The sequence below is a fragment of the Dasypus novemcinctus genome, chromosome 11, assembly GCF_030445035.2.
Source record: "Dasypus novemcinctus isolate mDasNov1 chromosome 11, mDasNov1.1.hap2, whole genome shotgun sequence".
In the NCBI taxonomy this organism is placed as follows: Eukaryota; Metazoa; Chordata; class Mammalia; order Cingulata; family Dasypodidae; genus Dasypus; species Dasypus novemcinctus.
The window spans coordinates 52,571,984-52,596,456 of record NC_080683.1 but is presented as its reverse complement, the minus strand read 5'-3'; positions in this window follow the sequence as shown (position 1 = coordinate 52,596,456).

The window sequence follows — 24,473 nt, the reverse complement described above, 5'->3', positions numbered from 1 at the left end:
GGGGCTTCCACTAAAACTCTATGATAGCTGTTGTTCTATAAAAATAAGAATCTAAAAGAAATTGGGCAGACGTGAGAGAATCCAAAACCTCTAGCATTTTAGGACTGGAAAGGGATCTTCAACACCATCTGGTCCCTTCTAGTGCATTTGACAGATGAAAACCTAGAGACCCCAGAGAATAAAGTCAGCATGCTGCTCAAGGACATTGAGTGATAGAGCCGTGAGGGAAGAGGGGCCGGAGGGCTCCCCAGCCCACCTAGAAGGGCTCCTCCGGCTATTGTAGGCAAGTGTCCACCCTCCCCCCCAGCAGCCAACCACTTTCTCTGAACTCATTTGCAGTTGTTCTTTCCTCCCTCCCTCAGACTCCATTGCCAGGAACACCAACTCATTCATCTTTAGAAAATTTTGGTTCTTAGAAACTTATTTACTTGAACTGAAAATCTGTCCCTCTGAGTCTTCTCAGGAACAAAATTAGTTCTTGTGGGAGTGAAAAAATCATACTTTATGTAGCAGGCCCAGATGCATGTATAGAACATAAACGGATGTATAGTATATATGTGGTATTAACGTTTCATGGTGGACATGGGGCAATTAGGAAAAAAAAAGTTTAAAATGACTCCCTGGGGAGTGATAGTAATAAGATTTAGAAACATTGGCCTATGCTAACTTTTTCATGTGAATAAATATCTTTAGGCAGCTCTCCTATTTCTCCCAAACTTTCTTATTTGCCAGCTACAAATCCCCTGCCACTGTTAAACAGATCCACTGACACAATCAGTTCTTAATGAGACATAATTTTCAGCCCCTCCCAATCTTATACACTCCCCTTGAACTTTGTTTATGTAGATCTTAAGTATGAGGCTTGGGAACATGAGGCTCTGAAATCCAAGCAATTGCTCATGTCTGGTGCAGCGCCAAATGGGGCCATCATGTTTTGCGAACAGCAGGAGAATTTAAAAGCAATGCAGCAATGCCCAGAGATGTACTTACCAGGTACAATGGATGTGTCATGATGACGGGAGAGAGTGTTGCTGTGGGGGGAGTGGGGGGTGGGGGCGTTGGGGTTGAATGGGACCTCATATTTTTTTGAATGTAATATTTAAAAAAAAAAAAGAATTAAAAAAAATAAATTAAAATAAATAAATAAATAAAAGCAATGACCGTAAGATTATCATGACATATCTTGTTTGCAGCAAGTGTCTCATTCTCTGCCCACCCTTGCTCCTATCTGAGCTATAAGAGGGCAGCTACCTTGAGCAGAGATGTCAGCCTTCTTCTGAGTCATCTTGAGAAACCCACACCTTTAGCCTCACACCAACAGCTCCCACTTCCAACAGACACCATCAGGAGCTTCCAGGAGAATGAAATTGCCCTGATGCTTGCCCACTATCTGGCTGATTATTCTGGACTAGAGTTTAAGCTTAAACTGATTGTCCATGTTCTTCCATAACACTGTCAGGATGACATTCCATCATACCTTCAAGGACATCTGTCATCACCAGAGGGACAGAGCTCGGATTCCCACCCTGCTCTGAATATCTTTTAATCTGATCCACTCCCCTATTTCTCTCTTCCCTCCCAAATACTGTGCTCTCTGGAACTAAGCTGGGATTTAGCAAATTCCCCAACTCAAGTTCTTTGACTAAAACTTTCACCTCTTTTCCTTAAGGGTACCTCCTTTCTTTAACTGGACACTCCTTGTGCAGCCTCTCAGTTTAGACCTGTTCTCTCACACACACCTATGAGCCACACTCGCCATGGCTGTTTCCATGTCATTTTCTCCTTCTTCCTCCTTTAAGGCCCCCAGCTCTGGCCATGCCAACGACCTTGTGCCATATTTGAAATCATCAGGCTTATGTCCCGGTTTACTGGAGGCTCTGCCCTTGGGTCAGCATCCCCCTCTTCACTCCTACCCCTGTCTTCATGACTGGTGACTGACTCTCTTCCCTGCCTCTCAGTCTCTTGATTTTCTCTCATCTTACACTGCTCTCTTCTGCCCAGTCTGAGACACACACATACAAACACCCACTTACACATCCTGCACATCTGGGTCTTACTGCAGACATGCCCTATTGCATTTCTGAAATTCTATTTCAAGTACTGCCCACCTCCTACAACAGTTCTTCAGTCACACCAAGACTGCCAGTCCTCTGATCCACCTCTTTCTGACTATCCACAACCTCTTTGATCTTCACTTCTTGCCCCTCCCAATTTGAATTCCACAACTCAATATTACCATCCTTCCTTGCCCTACTCCTTTGCAAACTGCAACTCTGGATTAAACCCAGTTAGCTGACTTCCCTGCCTGTATGTGAGCTGCCGAATGCTGCTGGAAAAAGACCATACATCCTGGCTCTGGATTTCATTTTACATTCATGTCAACAAGTATAGGCATCATAACTGCCTGGCAGTCTTACAACACTCCCCTACTAAATTACATACCCCACATTTTAACTCTTTCCCTAAACATTCCAACATCTTTTTGCACCTCTACCTCATTTTGAATTGTTAATCACACTACAAACCAATCCATAAAGTTGATAAGGACACTGCCCACATACGCTTGTTGTGCCTCTAGCCACAGGCATCAGAATCCTACTCCCATCGAGCTCTCCCTCCTCTCTTCCGCTCCTTCAGTTTTCTTTTTTCCTGCAACCTCCATTTCTCTTTTCTACTGAAGTTATACACATGATCTAGAATTTCTCAGCTATAAAACTCCTTCCCTTGGCCCCACATCCCCAGACCAAACTCTATCCTTGTCTTTACCTTCCTTCTCTCCCTAACAGATTTCTTCCAGTCCCGTGGCCATAAATACAACCTTTTAGATTACACTCTAAATTTCCATCTCCAGTCCTGACTTTCAACTAAATTCCAAACCTAAAGTACCCACTTGGATGTCTAATAGGTATCTCAAACTTAATAAATACATTTCTTCCATATCTCAATAAGATGAACCACAATCCACCCAGTTCTTTAAACCTGTAACTAAGGAATCAGCTAAATCTGTCCCCATCTCCCCTCTCCAATGACACCACCTAGTTTGAGCCAACATCTTCCACCAGGACTATTGCAATAACGTGCTAGCTATCCCCCTGCACCAAATTTTGCACCCTTCTCCACATAGAACTGGGAGTGATCTTTTCTTAAAACAACACATAAATCAGACATTGTCATGTCTTAACTTAAATTACTTTGCTTGCCCTTCATTGCTCTTGGAATGAAATCTAAACTCTTCACCATGGTCACTAGTGCCCTATAGGACATGATTCTTCACTTCTCTACTGTCCTTTTTTTTTGCTATTTCCTCCCTCACACAATATGGTCCAACTGCATTAGCTTCCTTGCAGTTCCTGGGTCAACCTCCTCCTCTCTCCTGGCTCAGGACTGTTTCACTTGTGTGGAGCAATTTGCTACAATGCACTATGGGAGCACAGGCTAATGGACACAACAGAGAGTTTTCAGTAAATGACTTATTACCCGTATAGCATAAAGAGGCCAGAATGGCGAACAATATATTTGTTACTTACACAGCACAGAGAGCCCAAAACAGCAGGGGAAGAAGTCCCATCACAGCAGGTCTCCTGAGATGTCTGAAAACTGCCCCGGGTCTGGATGAATGCCGGCTCGGCAAGCCCCACTTCCTACTGGAGCAGACAGACCCACCTACACTGCTTGAGTGTGGTGTTTATCCACTCAGGGAGGGGGCTCTGCCACTGAGAACTCCTTGCTTGATTAGCATCTGAGGCTGCTTGTTCTGTCTGGAGTTCTGGGATTTAAGGTCCGGCCCGGCTATTTCATGAGACTTAATGTTTTCCCCCGACTGAGAACAGCATACACAAAAAGGAGGTAGGGGTAGCTGAAGATGAAAAATGGCTGCTTCGTGCATGTTCATGACTTCCCCAGAGAAGGAGGTAGGGGAAGCGAGGTCTGTATAGTGGCCCCTGAACAGGTACGGTGACTCTCCTAACAACGTACTGTGTCCCCTGCCTCAAAAGTCCTTCCCCCACACTGGCTGCTTCTCATCTTTCATATCTCAGTGGATCTGTCTTAGCAGGCAGGCCTTCCCTAGCTAACCTCTACTGAAATAGCCACTCCCCTCCACCGCCAGCCCCATTCCATCTTACCATTCCATTTCCTTCCTTCACAGCAATGATCAGTTTCTAAATTTTTCTAACTTGTTTGTATGTTTATAAACTTCATGAGGGAAGGGGCCTTACTGGTCTTATTTAGAAACTCCACAGTCTAGAATGGTTCTTTAGCACTGTGAAGTCAGCAGGAAAGAATCATGAAACTTAAGTTCACATTAGACTTGGGGGGCACTGTCATTGTGTGATGTCTCTAATAATCCAGTATTTTAACCAGCACCACTGCTTGTTAATTAATCTTTGTTTTCCTGCTAACCAAGTCATAACAGTTCTGCCTTCTAATCTATGTATAGCATTGATGAAAGAGTTCATTTTGGAAGACAAAATGGAGTCCATTCCCTGAATTGCTGAATTTTTCAAAATAGTCCAGAACAATATATGTTATATATGTTCGTATATGACATTCTATTTATCAGGTAAACTTTTTGTACATGATAGGTGCTATGTTAGGCACTGGGATACCTAAGATATGCATTTCTATATACTTAGAGGTATAATTACACATTTAGAGAGATGTAGACATGGATCTATAACTCCATTTAAATATAACTATACCAACTCTATCCCAAGACTCTACTGGTCATCAAAATCGACAAAAAGCCTTAAAGTTTCAATCAAACTAAACAAACCAATCTTGCTGAATAATCCTTCAGTGACCACATGGTAGGGCTCTTGTGAGATTTAGGGAAGATGATGCCGTAAAGCTCTTAGCACAGGTTTTGGCACAGAACGTGTGCTCAGTAACATTAGCTGTTTCCAGCCATGCTTTGCACTTACTGCGCGATGCCCTGGCCTGCCATTTTGGCCTCTGGGTGAAAAGGCCCAGCTCCAGGGTTTATAGAGGTCATGTAGAGGTCTGTGCTTAGGGCAGCTCCCCTCCACTAGAGCTGCCCCTTCCTGAACTCCCAACCCCTTCTCACCCTAAAGAATTTTAAAAAGACAAGAGGACCTAAAGCATTATTAGTTGTTGGAAGCTAAAATGATCTGTTTGCCCCTTCACCTCCCCTTTCCCTCGTTCCTCTTTGCTATCTTGGCCATTGTCAAGGTCTGTGTTAAGGACCTTGCGTAAGCTAACTCTTTTAATCCTCATGACAAACCTGTAGGGACATTCCATTGAGTTGCACAACTCTAAGGAGTCCTATTTAAGTAGAAAACCAGGACATGAATATCATCCCTGTCAGGTAGAAAAACAGGCTCAGAGAGATTAAATAACAATCCTAACTCAGACATCACCTATGCTTGAAAGCTTCCCTGGACAGAATGTCATATATGAACATACATATCCATATACTGTTGTCAAATATTTTAAAAATTACGCTATTCAGGGAATGGATTCAATTTTACCTTCCAAATTGATCCCCTTCATCAATGTTATACGTAGTTTGGAGGGAAGAACAACTCTGCTCTGCCAGCAAGAGAACAGAGGTAAATTAACTGGTAGCAGTGCTGGTTAGCTGAGGTTTTGAGTCTCGGCCTCAGAAGAATGCCAGAGAAAACTCCCAGATCAAAAGAGCCACAAGTTACAACAGATCTCTGAGATTGCTCAACTCCTCTATGCTACCTTGAGTCTTGCAAATGTTACACATATTATTTGCTTTTATGTTTATGTTTGCTATATCTATTTCCTAGCAGATTGCTTAGCTTATATTAGATGGCCAATAAATATTCTTTGAATTGAATAATATTAAGGGTCATACATTAGTAAACGCAGTTCTGCTTGATTTCAAAGTGCGCATTCTCTCTCTCTCTTGTTTTTTTTAGCTTTCGGAGTAGTTTTAATTGTCCATTTGTACTTGGCCAGGTTTTGTTTTTTCTTCTTGTTCTTCCTGATTAGAACAAATTATTCCATCAGCTCCTGAGAGCTCAAATTGGCAATCTGGAATGGGATTTAAAATACCTCCTACGTAAGTAAAGTCTGGATCTGGAATAAATAATTCTTTTGCTTGACATCCCAGTCCTTCTAGCTTCCTCAGAACTGAACCTAATCCACATGAATCTTCCAGTTGATCTAATTAATGGAAGGCTTTTTACAACACAGTAAGGACCTATAAGTAGTGAGAAGCCACATGGTCCACCTGAAATTTAGGAGTGATCAAACCAACATTCAAATGATGGTTCTATAGGATAATGTTCACCAAAGGTCAGCTCTGTTCTTTGACGGGGAGCAGCTTCCAAAATGTAGATGCACTACTTATTTGGTGGGTGTGAATCAGGATAATTTGGTGAAACAAAATGACCTCCATTGCTGGCCCCAACTCAAATTCCAAACCGGGTTACAGGAAAGTGTTTGATTCCAATATTTTGTCCATCTTGGGTCTTTTGGGCCTCAGTAATCCCTTTCACCACAAGTAGTGATATTAACAACACTTTGAGGACCTCGCAGAGCTGTTCCAGGGCCATAGTACCAGCCAGCGGCCCAGTGCTCGGCGACGTGTTCACCACCCAGTGCAGCTGCAGCCCCGCTCTGGCTGGGTCGCCGGCCCGCACGCTCTTTCCCAGGGGCCCGCGCTCAGTTAGCGTGGCCCGCCAGGCCAGAGCCCTCGTGTGGGCTCCAGCACCACCCTAACCTCCGACGGCGCTGCGACGCCTCTGCTGTCCCGAAGCCAGGGCGGTGGATGTGGAAAAGGGAGCACAGCAGCTGGCCCGCCACAGCTCGGAGTCCACTGAAGTCAACCACATGTACCTTTCATTCTACCACAGTAGCTTTTAACCTGGTAGGACATGGCTTATTAATGTCATATATGTGCGAATACCTGCCTCCCAAAAATTGCGTACAAAATTTTGCACAAATGTACGTATGTGATTTTTTTTTTCCAGCGTTTGATGTCCGTAGCATCCCCAAAACCTAAGAATCACTGTCTGGTTTCTACTAATGCTTGTCCATAAGTAGTTTCCAAAGCTGAAGGACTGACTCAGAGTCTTGTGTTACCAGCTCAGCACTGGTCAGTCCTCTCTCTGCTCTGACCTTCATGTACATCATTTGTCCAAAAATAGTTGTCTTTTACCTATCTTACAGTGGTACCTGCCCTTTTCCCGGGATTCTCTGTGCCTGAGCCTTCAATCTGCTGCTGAATTTCTAAATCAATAGTTTTTTGTTGTTGTTAGATTTGTTTTTCTAATCGAGGTAAAATTCACATAACATAAAATTAGCCGTTTTAAAGGGTACAATTCAGTGATAGTCACAGTGTTGTGAATATGACCACCTCTATCTAGTTGCAAAACATTTTCATAACACTATACCCATTAAACATTCACTCCCATTTCCATTTTCCCCCAAACCTTCCTCTGCTTTCTCTACGGAATTACTTATTCTGGATATTTAAATAAACGGAATCATACAATATGTGGCCCTTCGTATCTGTCTTCTTTCATTTAGGATAATGTTTTTGGGATTTGTTGTTTTGTAGTATGTTTCAGTATTTCATTCCTCTGTATGACTAAATAATATTCCACTATGTATGTAAATATATATATATACACACACACACCACATTTTTTGTTTACCTATTTATCAGATGATCAACAATTTGGGTTGTTTCTATCTTTTGGCTATTGTGAATAGTGCTGCTATAAACATCCATTCACAAATATTTGTTTCAATACCTGTTTTATTTGGGGTATATACCTAGAAGTGGAATTGTGGGCCATATAGTAATTCTATGTTTAACTCTTTGAGGAGCCACCAAATTATTTTTCACAGCACGGTAAAATTTTACATTCCCACCAGCAAAATGCAAAGGTTCCAATTTCTCCACATCCTTGTCTACACTTATTATTTTCTGTCTTCTTGATTCTAGTCATCCTAGTGGATATGAAGTGGTATTTCACTGTGGTTTTGATTTACATTTCCCTAATGACTAATGATGTTAAGAATCTTTTCATGTGTTTGCTGGCTGTTTGTTTATCCTCTTTGGAGAAATGACTATTCAAGTCATTTGCCCATTTTTAAATTGGGTTGCTTGTCTTTTTGATGATGAGTTCTAAGAGTTCTGTTTATGTTCTGAATCCTAGAACCTTGATGAAAATCAGTTAACCATAAATGTAAGGGTTTATTTCTGGACCCTCAGTTCTATTCCTTTGATTTCTATGTCCTTCCTTATATCAGTATAACATCGTTTCAATTACTATAGCTTTGTAGTAAGTTTTGAATTAGGAAGTGTGAGTCCTCCAACTATGTTTTTCTTTTTCAAAATTTTTTGGGCTGTTTAGGGTCTCTTGCAATTCCATATGTATTTTAGCAACATTGTTTTCCCATTACTGCAAAAAAAGGTCATTTGGGTTTTTTTTGATAGGGATTGTGTTGAATATGTAGATTGCTTTGGGTAGTACTGCAATCTTGACAATATTTTCTTCCAATCCATGGACATGGGGGCCACCTTTAATTTCTTTTGACAATGTTTTGTAGTTTTCAGTGTACATATTTTGCTCTTCCTTAGTTAAATTTATTCCTAAGTATTTTTTCCTCTTAGTTGAGATTGTAAATGGACTTGTTTCCTTAATTTCCTTTCAGGAAATTTTTCATTCCCAGTTATACAAATGCAACTGCTTTGTGTGTGTTGCTCTTGTAATCTGCAACTTTTCTACCTTCCTGAGAGTCTATCTGGACTCCCAGTTCTGACCTTTGTGATTTGACCATTGCATCTCTAATTATGACAAAAGTAGGCAAAGGGTCTGGGAACCAGAAGGACAAAGCTGAGAAGGAAAGAAGCAGATCAACAATGGTGAAAGACTGAATCTTTCCTGCTGAGATCAGGTATAAGACAAGGATGCCCACTGTCACCACTGCTATTCAGTATTGTGCTAGAAGTTCTCGCTAGAGCCGTTAGGTTAGGTAAAGAAGTGAAAGTCACCCAATTAGGAAAGTAAGAAGTAAACCTTTCACTGTTCACTGATGACATGATCATATACCTAGAAAATCCTGAAAAAAAATCCATAACAAAGCTACTAGAACTAATAGATGAGTTCAGCAAAGTAGCAGCATACAAGATCAATATGCAAAAATCAATAGTGTTTCTATACAATACTGATGAGCAATATGAGGAGGAAATCACACAAAAAAGTTCATTTTAATAGCGACTAAAAGAATGAAATATTTAGGAATAAACTTAACAAAAGACATTAAGGACCTATATTCAGAAAACTATAAAACATTGCTAAAAGAAACCAAAGAAGACTTAATGAATGGAAGGACATTCTGTGTTCATGCACTGGAAGACTAAATATCATTAAGATGTCAATTCTACCCAAACTGATTTACAGATTCAACAAATCCCTATAAAAATCCCAACAGCCTTTTTTACAGAAATGGAAAAGCCAACTATCAAATTTATTTGGAAAGGTATGGGGCTCCAAAAAACTAAAAATGTCTATACATGAAGAACAAAGTTGAAGGATTCTTACTTCCTGATTTTAAAGCATATTACTTAGCTATAGTGGTAAAAAAAAAAAACAGCATGGTACTGGCATAAAGACAGATAGATTGACCAATGGAACTGAATAGAGAACTCACATCTACAGTCAGGTAATTTCTGACAAGGCTGTCAAACCCTCCCAGCTGGGCCAGAACGTTCTATTCAACAAATGTGCTGGGAGAACTGGATATCCATATCCAAAAGAAAGAAAGAGGACTCCTATCTTGCATCTTTTACAAAAATTAACTCAAAATGGATCAAGGACCTAAATATAAAAGCAACAGCCATAAAACTCCTAGAAGAAAATATAGGAAATCATCTTCAAGATGTTGTGGTAGGCAGTAGTTTCTTAAACCTTATAACAAAGTATAAGAAAGAAAAGAAAAAGATAGATAAATGGGACCCCCTCAATATTAACCATTTTTGTACCTCAAAGGACTTTGTCAAAAGAATGAAAGGGCACCTGATTCAATAGGAGAAAATATTTGGAAATCACATATCTGATAAGGGTTTAATATCCATGATATAAAAGAGATACTACAACTCAACAATAAAAAGGCAAACTACCGGATTTTTAAAAATGGACAGAAGACTTGAATAGACAATTGTCCAAAGAAGAAATACAAATGGTGAAAAAAAAAAAACATGAAAAAATGTTCAACATCACTAGCGATTAGGGAAATGCAAATCAAAACTACAATGAGATATCATTTCACACTATTAGAATGGCCACTATTAAAAAGTAGGAAAACTACAAGTGTTGGAGAGGATGTGGAGAGATAGGAAGACTTATTCACTGTTGCTGGGAAGGTAGAATGGTACAGTCATTGTGGAGGATTGTTTGGCAGATCCTAAGAAAATTGAATATAGCCTTGCCATGTGTGAACCTGGCAATACCACTACTAATTATATACCCAGAAGAACTGAGAGCTGTGACATGAACAGACATCTGAATAATAACATTCAGAGCAGTGTTTTTCACAGCTGCCAAAAGATGGAAACAACCCAGGTGTCCATCAGCCAATGAATGGCTAAACAAATTGTGGTGTATACATGCGTTGGAATATTATGCAGTGGTAAGAAGAAATGAAGTCATGAAATGTATAAAACAACATGGATGAACCTGGAGGACATTAGTTGAGTGAAACAAGCCAGAGACAAAAGGACACAAACTGTATGATTGCACTATTATGAACTAAATATAATGTGTAAACTCATGGAGTTAATAATTAGAATACAGGTTACCAGAAAATAGAATGAGGGTATAGAATGGAAAGCTGAGGGTTAATCAGTGCAGAATTGCTAAAAAGATTGTTTGTAAATCTTTGGAAATGAATAGAAATGGTGAAAGCACATGATAGTGTTTGTAACTAGCAGAGCTATTATGTGGTTATGACAGTGGTTGAAGGGGAAAGTCTAAGGACATGTACTAGAAGGAAAGCATTTAAAAAATGTGACATGGGACTATATAACATAATAAAACCTCATGTGAAATACAAATATGGGTAATATTGCATATATAAGACTATTTTTACAAAATAGAAATAAACTAGAAAGACAGAAAGAGAATAGCAGCTATGTACAGCAGGGGAAGCATAGAGAGATTGAGACATGATAAAATTTTTTTTTTTTGGTTTGGTTTTTTTTTTTAATTATTATTATTGGAGTAATGAAAATGCTCTAATAATGATTGAAGTAATGAATGCACAACTAAGTGATTATACAAAATACCATTGATTGTACATTTGGGATGGATTTATGCTTTATTAATACGTATCAATAAAATTGATTTGTTAAAAAAAAGGAATGCAGTTTATTTTTTAAAGATTTATCTTTTTAATTTGTTTCTCTCCCCTTACCGCCCCCCCCCCCCCCCGCCAGTTGTCTGCTCTCTCTGTCCATTCACTGTGTGTTCTTCTGTGTATGCTTGTATTCCTGTCAGTGGCACTGGGAATCTGTGTCTTTTTTTGTTGGTTCGTCTTGCTGCATCAGCTCTCCACATGTGCAGTGCCGCTCCTGGGCAGGCTGCACTTTTTTCCTATGAGGCGGCTCTCCTTATGGGGTGCATTCCTTGTGTGGGGGGCTCCCCGACGCGGGGGATACCCCTGCGTGGCATGGCACTCCTTGCATGCATCAGCTCATTACATGAGTCAGGAGGCCCTGGTTTTAAACCCTGGATCTCCCATGTGGTAGGTGGATTCTCTATCCATTGAGCCAAATCCGCTTCCTGGAATGCAGTTTAAATAGCTGGATTTTAGATTTTTTAGATGAGATAAAAGTGCCCCAACAGAACTTTTTAGGAGTAATGCTTCCATAACTTGTTGAGCTGCCATTTTCTGTTTTTGTTTTTGTTTCTTTAATTTGAAATAAAGTTATTTTAAAAAAATTTCTAATCTACATCATTTAGGGCTTTCAAAAGCTAATTCAAAAAGAAGCTGAGAATGAAGCCTGGATTACTATAGCATTCCACTTCAATCAGATTGCCAGACATGACCATTTGAGTTCTTGCATTCCATGAGTGCAACACATTTATAATATAGAAACTTATAGATCTCTATTTGTCCACTTCCCAGTTCATGGGCCAGTATCTCTGTGGACTGGATTTGTCTGTTTAACACTGAAGTAAAAAGCAAACCCTTCTGGGGAAGCAGATTAGGCTCAATGGATAGAGTGTCCACCTACCACATGGGAGGTCCAGGGTTCAAACCCAGGGCCTCCTGACCCGTGTGGTGAGCTGGCCCATGCGCAGTGCTGATGTGCAACAAGAGGTGCTGTGCCATACAGGGGTGTCCCCTGCTTAGGGGAGCCCCATGCACAAGGAGTGCACCCTGTAAGGAGTTCCACCCCCATGAAAGGAGTGGCGCTACATGCATGAAGAGCTGACACAGCAAGATGAAGCAACAAAAAGAGACACAGATTCCCAGTGCTGCTGACAAGAATACAAAAACACACAGAAGAACACACAGTGAATGGATACAGAGAGCAGACAACCATGGCGGGGGGGGGGGGGGGGGGGGAGGTGGGAGAGAAATTTTTAAAAAATAATAAAAAAATAAATAAAAAAGCAAACCCTTCTCTGTACAAACCATAAGCAAAGAAGTAGATATTCTCCAGCTGTACCACTACGGACACTGAAGAGTCAGCCATTCAGGGGTCATAATCAAGAGCCACCTAGAAAATACAGCTTAACCTACATCACTACATCACATAGAATTTGCCTAGTTATTCTGCAAATGGTCAGAAACACATATTTTGCTCCTAAAGGCAAAATCCCCAAGTTTATTATCCCCAAATGAAGAGCTCCCTTTTACTCTGCTTTTATCCCACAGATCCCTCAGCCATGAAGACTTCATAAAATCCCTTCCCAGCATTTTAATCGTTTCCAAATATTTATATTTTAAATGCTTATATCCTTTTAAGTAGCTAAAGAAAGAGTCTCTAATTAGGTTTGCTGAAGAAAGATTCAATTCATTACAAATTTTCTAGGAGATGTATATGCCATTCCAGCTATGGAGAATCAATCCTGCTCAGGGAACTAATGAGCCCTAGCTTCTCCATTAAATTGGTGCCTGACATTTAAAATTATACACAGATGTATACATATCTGCATGTGGGGTAATTTACATGTAAATAGTATATATACCCAATTGTTTTTAAAAAGCAATTTGTTTGACACAGAATTTGAAATGTCTTCTTTACTTGTACATTTGTGTAATTTATCAGAGGCAGAATTTAAAGTTATTTATTCAATAACCAAATGACAATAGCATGCAAATCCCTGGAGTGATATGCTATGTAAAAACAACATGGGAAGTGGACTTGGCCCAACGGATAAGGCGTCCGCCTACCACATGAGAGGTCTGCGGTTCAAACCCCAGGCCTCCTTGACACGTGTGCTGTTGACCCATGCGCAATGCTGATGTACCCAAGGAGTGACGTGCCACGCAGGGATGTCCCCATGTAGGGGAGCCCCACACACAAGGAGTGCACCCCGTAAGAAGAGCCACCCAGCGTGAAAGAAAGTGCAGCCTGCCCAGGAATGGTGCCGCACACACCAAGAGCTGACACAACAAGATGACACAACAAAAAGAGACACAGATTCCCGTCGCCACTGATAAGGATAGAAGCAGTCACAGAAGAACACACAGTGAACGGACACAGAGGGCAGCCAACTGGGGAGAAGGGTAGAAATAAATTTTTAAAAATCTTAAAAAAATGAAAATAAAATAAGATAAAAATAAAAACAACATAACTGTCATTAAATCATATCTACCTTTCTGATGCTAAGCTATGTATCTGTCTCCAAATAGCAAGAAAGAGAGCTCTACCCACTCTACCCCTAGACTAAGATGCCTCCAAGAGTCGGGTATTAAAACGGACAATTCTTGTTGCATTTTCTGTTTTCATCAGTGCTGACATCCTGCTTCCCTATGCACCTTGCCTAATGAGGACTACTTTTTTTTTTAAAGATTTATTTATTCTTATTTATTTCTCTCCCCCTCCCCCCCCCACCCAAGTTGTCTCTTATCTGTGTCCATTTGCTGCATGTCCTTCTTTCTGTCCACTTCTGCTGTTGTCAGCAGCACAGGAATGTGTGTCTCTTTTTTTTTTTTGTCTTTTTTTTTTAATGTTACATTAAAAAAAATGAGGTCCCCATATACCCCCCACCCCCCTCATCCCACTCTTCCCCCCATAACAACAATCTCCTCCATCATCATGAGACATTCATTGCATTTGGTGAATACATCTCTGAGCACCGCTGCACCTCATGGTTAATGGTACCCATCATAGCCCACACTGTCCCACAGTCCACCCACTGGGCCATGGGAGAACATACAATGTCCAGTAACTGTCCCTGCAGCACCACCCAGGACAACTCAAAGTCCTGAAAACACCCCCACATCTCACCTCTTCCTCCCATTCCTTACCCCCAGCAGCCACCGTGGCTGCTTTCTCCACACCAATGCCACATTTTCTTCGATTACTAATCACAATAGTTCATGAATAGAATATCAGTAAGTCCACTCTAATCCATACTCTATTCCTCCATCCTGTGGACCTTAGAATGGTTGTGTCCACTCCACACCTATATCGAGAGGGGTCTTAGATTCCACATAGATGCTGTATGCAATCCTCATACTTTCAGTTGTAGGCACTCTTGGCTCCCTGGTGTGGTGGTTGACCTTCTTCACCTCCATGTTAGCTGAGTGGGGTAAGTCTAATAATCCAGAGGATAGGAGTTGCAAGTCTGTTGAGGCTCAGGGCATGGCTCTCACATGGTCAGTCCAGAGATTCAGGTCCCCTGGGTATACATTAAACCCCAGCACCAACTACAGTTCCAGTAAAAGTAACAGGAGAGACTTGTGGGCAAAGATCACATCTGAGTACAGCTCTATCACACAGAAACACAAACTCCAAAGTAGGGCCAACTGACATGGCACTGAACTCCATCTGTATGACCATAGAACCTGTGAGTCTCTGTAGCCCTCAGAAGAACAAATACCTGGGGTTGTATCTACTTTATCTGTCTCTGGGAATAAGGGCAACCCCTCTGATAACCTCCCGGCTCTTTTTGGAGACTCATAGCCATATAAATTCATTTGTCCTTTCCATTTCCCCCATTTATTCAGGTCAAAAAGCATTTTTAACTCTTGGTATTATATGTAGATTGAGATATTCTGCTGGTCCGAGTTGACCCTTTTATTCAAGGTCATTTTCCACTTACATCATCAGCTGGTACTTGGTAGTAATCCCTTGGTGCCAGGGAGGCTCATCCCCGGGAGTCATGTCCCATATGCTGTGGGGAAGGCAACACATTTACATGCTGAGTTTGGCTTCAAAACTGGCCGCATTTGAGCAACTCGGAGGCTCTCAGGATGTAACTCTTAGGCACCCTGCAGCTCTAGGCCTTGTTCTTACTTCAGGTGCACAGGCTCACAAGCATAGTCATTAGTATCAAGGGCTCATTGTTGGACCCTCCTTCTTTTTTGGTCTTTGCCGTTGCACTTGGGGGATTGTTGCTGTTCCTTTAGGGACTGTGATAGAGCTCCCCTGGCTAGGAACTCAGCACTCCCTCTGTTGTTTTTAATTGTAACCACTATGAAAATAACCAAACATTTTTATGTACCCTGGATATATGCCCTGGAGAACTCCCTGCCAACCATGTGTCCCCTGTCAGTAACATCCCGTACCAGTATTACTCCCCTGCCATTGTTGAACCTCTCTGTGATCCAAAACTTCTTCAAAAGTGAAGCCTAATATATTGCCAGATTCCATTAATAGTAAAATGGTATATAGTGATGAGTTTAAAGGTTAGATATAGAATACATATTAATTGAACACAGCCACATGATAGGATATCTAGAATCTGTACAGCTCAGATGAAAACAAAAGCTTAAGTAAAAGAAGTAGGTTACAATCTTTGTGTGTGAGGAAGTAGAGGAACTGGAAGTGAAGACAAGCTCCCTGCGAGGGAAACTTGAATCAGAGAGCACACTGACCTTAACAGCCTAGTACCAAACTCAGGGAAAGCTTACTTTTCCCATTCCATTCTGTTTTAAAAAATGCATGCAACTCCACCACCCTCCATTTACCATTCTAAAAATTAGTGGTTTAAGAATGCCTTCTTCTATACAAAATAAATTCTGGCCAATGTTTCCTTCAGGACCGTATATAAAGTCTGTACAGTGGCAATGTCAAGCACACTTCCGTTTTTAGGCATTGCCACATGATGGAACTCACCAAATTCAGGTTTGTCACCCAAATATCCAGGAATGTTTGTTTCCATAATGTACAGTATGTATGAAGAGTGAAAACCCCAAAGTGAGAGTCAATAGAAATATTTAATGTAATGCCTCTAATAATTTCCAGGGAATATTCTAGATAAAAATGTATAGGGTATTTTAACACCAGCGAGCTCTCTCAAAGTTGCACATTTAGCTGATACAGACTTAATATCATCTCTGCTTTAATTTTAAATCTTCTTTGAGAGTTAAGTGGCAGGTTGTTGTGAATATACCAAAAACATTGATGAAATGGGCTGGTCTGACCTACATAAAATTTTGAAGGAAATAAGTTTGTCTTTTAGGGCCCCAGTCTTTGTTTTTAATGATTTATCTCTGTGCCCCTGTAATCTGTCTTCAAACCTTATGTATTTCCTTATGAAAACATAATCTTAGCAAAAGGAGCTGATAGATTCAATCATGTTAAGATATAAATGACTGGAAATTGACTCTCAAGGTTAAGCCTTAAGCCAACACTAAAAAAATTCTGATAGAATTTTAGCTGAAATCATATTAACAACCAAATCCCAAAGTGAAAGATACTAGAACCAGACCAGAAGTTTTGCCCCAAAGCATGAATATTTTATTTCCATGAAAGAAATGCCTTGACTAAATTCTGTATTTATAAGTGAATATATCTAAAATTTTGCTAGGTCTAGTCATTTAAAAATTTACATCAAAATTTCATGGTGATCCAAAGTCATTTTAGAAAAAATCCTTATTCACATCCGAGGTGTATGTAATAAAGTATAAAAATGAGTTGAAATTCATTACAGCAATATCTGTAACAGCAAAATATTGGAAACAACAACTGCTCCCATAAAGGAGCAGTAAAATGATTGAGATACAATGAAATATCCTGTAATCATTTTTAAATGATGTTGATTTATGCTAAAATAATAAAAGTCTCCAAGACACATTGCTAAAAGGAAAAAGTACAGTGCAGAACAGTATGCATTGAATGAATCTACTGGTTTCCTCTTTGCTTTACAAATTTTAATACATTTTAAAATAAGTAATATACAAAGAAAAATGTATTGGCAGTGAGCCTACTAATAAAATAGGCATTTTTTATTAGAGAAGTTGTAGGTTTACAGAAAAATCATGCATAAACTACAGATTTCCCATACACCACCTATTATTCACATCTTGCTTTTGTGTGGTACAATTATTACAAATCATGAAAGAATATTTTTATAATTGTATGATTAACTACAGTCCATCATTTACAATAGGGTTCACTGTGTTGTGTAGTCCTATGTTTGTTTTTTAAATTTTTATTCTAGTAAAACATACATGTAATTCAAATTTTCCCTTTTAACCACATTCAAATATATAATTCAGTGCTGTTTATTACGTTCACAATGTTGTGCTACCATTACCACAATCCATCACCAAAACTTTACAATCAACCCAAATAGAAACTCTGGACAATTTAAGCATTAACTCCTCATTCCCTACCCCGACTCCTGGTTATCTGATTCCAACTCTATGAGTTTGCTTATTCTAATTCTTTCATGTAAGTGAGATCATACAATATTTGTCTTGTAATATTTGGCTTATTTCACTCAACATGATGTCTTCAAGGTTCATCCGTTTTGTCACATGTATCAGGACATCATTCCTTTTTCAGCTGAAAAACAATACATTGTGTATATATATATGTATAACACATTTTTTTGGTCCACTCAATGGTTGATGGACACTTGAGTTGCTTCCATCTCTAGGCAATTGTGAATAATGATTTATGAACATTGGTGTGCAAATATCTTTTTGAGTTCCTCCTTTCAAATATTTGTGGTATATACCTAGAAGTGGGATTGCCAGGTCATTTGGTAATTCTATACTAAACGTTCTGAGGAACCTCCAAATTGTCTTCCACAGCAGCTGCACCATTTTACTTTGCCTTCAGCAAAGAATAAGTGTTCCTGTTTCTCCACATCCTCTCTAACACTAGTACTCTTCTGTCTAAAATTGCCCTTTTTAATATTGGTCATATTCACTTCAATTTGTGCGTGCATGAGCATGAAAAAATTCCAGATAAGTTTGAATTCCTTTGTTTTTACTCCTCTGGCACATTTGCCTTACTCACTTCTTGAGAACTACCACTATTCATTAGTTTAGTCTGTCTCTTTGTCTAATTCATTTTTATACTTTTCATACATATGTATCACAAGTATAACACTGTTGTTTTGTGTGCCTTTTTAAAGTTGTATTAATGTTATGATCTTTTCTACATTTTAATTCTTTCTTTCTGAAGTTTGATTTCTTATTCGACATTCTTTTTGAGAGTGTGAATGCCAATTGTTTTGTTTTGTTTTGTTTTTTATTTCTCTCCCGTTCCCCCCCACCCCGCCAGTTGTCTGTTCTCTGTGTCTATTTGCTGTATCTTCTTTGACTGCTTCTGTTGTTGTCAGTGGCACGGGAATCTGCTTCTTTTTGCTGTGTCATCTTGTTGTGTTATTTCTCCATGTGTGTGGCGCCATTCTTAGGCAGGCTGCACTTTCTTTGGCGCTGGGCGGCTCTCCTTACGGGGTGCACTCCTTGCACATGGGGCTCCCCTATGCGGGGACACCCCTACATGGCACAGCACTCCTTGCGCGCATCAGCACTGCGCATGGGCCAGCTCCACACAGGTCAAGGAGGCCCCGAGTTTGAACCACAGACCTCCCATGTGGTAGACGGACGCCCTAACCACTGGGCCAAGTCTGCTTCCCATATTGTTTTTTTATTGAAAAGCTATACGTGTATGCTTGTGTTTGCATGGCAGCTTTCTGGTGGCATACACATAAAACTGTTAATAGCATTCACATCTGGGGAGAAACATTGGGAATCAGTGGGGTGAATTGGACTTTTACTTTTCACTTTACACTCTCTGAAGAGTTTGAAATGTTTCTACAATTGCCATTTTTGTAACAAAATACTCTAGTTTAAAGATATAAAATTTTGATGATGTTCATGTGCCAAGGGATCTGAACATATTAAGGCAGGTTTTGTCAGTTCAATGATTTTTCTCTGGCAAAGAACCTTGTTAAAATAATAATGCAGTGAATTATGATGACAGCCTGGAATTTTTTTTCTTTATTTATTTTTTTAATATTACATTATAAAAATATGAGGTCCCCATATACCCCCACCCCGCTCACCCCACTCCTCCCCCCATAACTCCTCCATCATCATGAGACATTCACTGCATTTGGTGAATACATCTCTGAGCACCACTGCACCTCATGGTCAATGGTCCACATCATAGCTCACACTCTTCCACATTGCACCCACTGGGCCATGGGAGGACATACAAAGTCTGGTAACTGTCCCTGCAGCACCACCCAGGAAAACTCAAAGTCCTGAAAACGCCCCCACATCTCATCTCTTCCTCCCATTCCCTACCCCCAGCAGCCACCGTGGCCGCTTTCTCCACACCAATGCCACATTTTCTTCGATTACTAATCACAATAGTTCATGAATAGAATATCAGTAAGTCCACTCTAATCCATACTCTATTCCTCCATCCTGTGGACCTTAGAATGGTTGTGTCCACTCCACATCTATATCAAGAAGGGCCTTAGATTCCACATGGATGCTGGATGCAATCCTCATACTTTCAGTTGTAGGCACTCTTGGCTCCCTGGTGTGGTAGTTGACCTTCTTCAACTCCATGTTAGCTGAGTGGGGTAAGTCCAATAAACCAGAGTGTAGGAGCTAAAGTCTATTGAGGCCCAGAGCCTGGCTACCACATAGTCAGTCCAGAGATTCAGGCCCCCTGGGTGTATATTAAACCCCAGTACCAACTACAGTTCCGGTAAAAGTAACAGGAGAGAAAGCCTGGAATTTTTAGGGAAATTATAGATGCTACAGTGAGCAAGAGATTACACAGGGAGGGACACTTGGTTAATTGAGTTTAGGAAAATTGAAGAAAATCATCCCTCTAGGAACCATTTAATAGGAACAGAGAAGATTACTAAAAGGGCTGCACCCTATGTGTACATAGGAAATACAATGGAATGGGAGTTAGTAAATCTGATTTCAAGTCCTGGTTCTGTAACAGCTACATGTTTTGATCAATTCACTTAACTCTTTTCTAAGTTTTTTCCTCCATAAAAATGAGAAGGCACAGGTAAGTACTTATTGAACCTCCAGTCTAAGCCAGGCACTGTATTAGGTACTGGAAATAGAAAGGTGAACAAGGGAAGTGCATGTGGCTCAAGTGATAGGGCTTCTACTTACCATATGGGAGGACCTAGGTTTGATCCCTGGGGCCTCCTATTAAAAAAGAAAAAGAGAAAGCATGCCTGCATGGTGAGCCAGTGCCCATATGAGTGCCTGCGTGGGAAGCCAAGTGCTTGTGCAGCGAGCCAGTGCCCACACAGTGAGCCAGTGCCTGCACAAGTGAATTATGCAGCAAGATGATGATGCAACAAAAGAGAGATGAAGGGGAGAGTCAAGGTGAAACACAAACCAGGAACTGAGGTGGCACAGGTGATAGGAAATGTTTTTCCACATCATAGGTCCCCAGGATCAAATCCTGGTGAATCCTAGAGGAGAAAAAATGAGAAGACAAAAAGAAAAATAGATACAGAAGATAACACAGCGAATGGACACAGATAGCAAAAACAGCAGGGGAGGGGAAGGGTGAGGGGGAAAATAAATAAATCTTTTTTTCTTAAAGGTGAACAAGATGGAACCCCTTCCCTCAAGGAATTCCTGTCCTCAAACTATATAGGCTGACTGAAATTCTAAGATTCTAGCTACCAAAGACTAGACAGGCAGAGTGCTGAGAAGGGAAGCTCATGAGTTCTGGGAATTTCCTTGGGCATAGTCAATGGTGCTAAGTCAGAGTCCAGAAGACCAAGAAAGAATAATTACTCCAAGTATTTCAGAAGGAGTTCTGACACCCAAGCAAGAATGGCCACCTTTTCAGTAGTGTAAATTAGAATCACAGCCAGGACTATACAGGGAACCAGGAAGAAGGTATGACAGTTAGTGAATAGAAGGGGACATTTGATTCTTCTAGCTTGTATCAAGTAAATGAGTGATACGAATTTTTTTCTAGGTCTCAATATTCCTTGAAATTCTCTTATTTTTTTTCTCTCTTTCTCTCTTTTTTTAAGTGTATGAACTTTAAAGTGACTGACCACATATACTATATTGCAATAGATCATATAGGAAATGGAATTACTTTTGGAGGAGAAATCTCCCCTTTCATATTTGAATTACCTCTAGACCACTGCAGTGATGCTGTGAGAGAGAAAAGTACAGGTGTCCCCTGCCTCCCCTCTGCTAAGCAGGGCAGATGAAGTCACACAGAGAAGCATTGGAGGTTGTTTCATGATGAAGGATTTGGAAAAGCTAAGTTGAGAATGGGCAGAAAAGCACTGATTGACATGGGATTAGAAAATTTTGAGGCCCATGTTTTTTTTTAACTTAATATCTTAGAAAATACAGTTGATGATACTTAATAGAATTGCCATGAGGAGGGGTAAATTTAAAAATGTAAGTGAAAATACATTATAAACTATGAAGGGCTTTGTTTACATGCATGAGACTATCATTATTATTTAATTTAGGGTCCTGGAAGATATAGGTAATATGCTTCCTAAAAGTGGTTTCCTTCCCTGGGCTCATTAATAGGTACCCCAAGATTAATAGGTACTATCTATCACAAGTCTCATCCAGGAGGTAGCCACCTTCTCTTTTACTTATTTGTAAGAAGGATGTCCATTTCTAGAGGATGCATCATGTAATATAGTTCAGCAGAGGTCTGGGAGCATTTAGGAAAACATAAATTTGACATAATCCAGGGGAATTCAGTTAGGCATGTAAATCAGGAAAACACACACACACACCAGAGTGTTAAAAGCCCTTTTGGGGTTTCCTATGACCCATGATTGTAAATGAGGAATTGTAACCTGTCATCCTTGGATCCTTCTCTATTATTCCAAACTATAGAACATATGCTGTCATGAGCATCTGAAATTTAAAAAGCATTTTACATTCCCCAACTTAATGAATGGCTATGGTAAAATTTGCCTACCATTATTTTTAAAATATCATTAAAATATTTGCCACAAGTATGCTCAGTAACTACACATTTATAGAGAAATGAACCCAAAAAGAAAGTACTTTTGGAGTAGAATGGTTCTTTACTTCTGTAAACACAAACAAAAAAAGCACAATTTCTTAGGCCAATACGATCAATAGCCTCCAAAGTTTTTCCAGTGTTCCAATGATGGAATGCTTTGTGCATATATAACTCATTATTTGATTGAGAGACTTGAGTATGCTAACAATTTAGGAGATATTTACATAAAAAGAAATAATTTGGACTTTATAATTATCCACGGAAAAAGGAAATTAAGGAACACTCTTCTGGGAAATACAGAGGAGAAAAAAATGGAAAGAAAAAAATATATAATACAATGAAAATTTTAAAAATAAAAAGGGGAAATCATATCATTTGATGAAGGACAAGTTGCCATGGCTTATCCAATGGCTTTTGGCTAGTTTTTGAGAAAGAATTTTGCATATATTGGACCCATGCACATGTCTTTAGAAAAGGCTCTATAACTAAATGGTTCTTCCTGGGGAGTCTTGGAAGCTGAGTTGACATAGGGAAAAACTCAAAGCCCAAAGGCTAAAGTCAAAGGGCACAAATCTCTAATAGGAAATCATGGGCCAGACTAACACAATTTTGCAAACAAAGGAAAACTAGAACAGGGTTCAGTTGAGAGATATTTTCCTAGCTCCCACCAATCAGCAAGGAGAGGACAGAAGTATGTCAATTCACCTTGTGCTAAATAAAATACAGTGATTATTAAAATGGTCTGATCAAAGAATCTAAATTTAGGGAAGCAGACTTGGCCCAATGGATAGGGTGTCCGCCTACCACATGGGAGGTCTGCAGTTTAAACCCCATGCCTCCTTGACCCGTGTGGAGCTGGCCCACACATGGTGCTGATGCGCACAAGGAGTGCCCTGCCACACAGGGGTGTCCCCCGCTTAGGGGATCCCAACACACAAGGAGTATGCCCCGTAAGGAGAGCCACCCAGTGCAACAGAAAGTGCAGCCTGCCCAAGAATGGCGCCACACAGATGGAAAGCTGACACAACAAGATGACGCAAGAAAAAAAACCCACAGATTCCCAGGCCGCTGATAAGGATAGAAGCCGTCACAGAAGAACACACAGGGAATGCACACAGAGAGCAGACAACTGGGGCGGGGGGCGGCAGGGGGGAAGAAATAAATAAAAAATAAGTCTTAAAAAAAAAGTACAGAATTTAAAAAAAAAGAATCTAAATTTATAGACGTACAAATATGAAAGTTATATTTCCCCTTCCCCCTAAAAAAAACAAACTGACATAGCTGGTCTCTATTGACACCCTACTTACACGCAGCTTACCCATTAGGTAAAGAGTCCCTTAAAGACATTTCAAATTGATTTAGATAACTTCTCAGATATGTTTTGGTTATGTTTGGAAAGACAGTGTCTTTCTTTGTCAAGAGTTAATTCTCCCCATTTAAAATTTCAATCTCACATTCAATTTAAAAATCTTTCTACCCATCTTCCCTCTCCCCACAAGGACATCTAGCTTGAGGTTACAGAGGTTTGGAGTGGAGGTATGGAAGAGGAAGGATGGGAATGGGGGAAAAAAAGATGTCTTTATGAGCTACTCAGCAAGTTTCCTTCCTTGTTGTCATCATGGATGATAGCCTTAGTCTCCTAGATGCTAAAACAAATACTACACAGTGTATTGGCTTACACAGGAATTTATTGACTCATGGTTTTGAAACTAGAAGAAGTCCTAAATTGAAGCATCAGTAAGAGAATGCTTTCTCCCCAAAGACTGTGGCATTCTAGGGCTGGCTGCCTGCGATCCTTGGTCCTTGGCTTTTCTGTCACATAGCTACGTACATGGTGGCATCTTCTCCGTTCTAGTCTAGGTTCTGCTGATTTTCAGCTTCTTTCTTTGTGGCTTTTTTCCTTGTGGCCTTTTTTATAAGCACTCTAGTAATATGATTGAGACCATCCTGATTCAGCTGGCCACATCTTAACTAAAAATAACCTCATCAATATTTCCTATTTACAATGGGCTCACACCCAGAGGAATGGATTAAGGTTAAGAACATGTTCTTC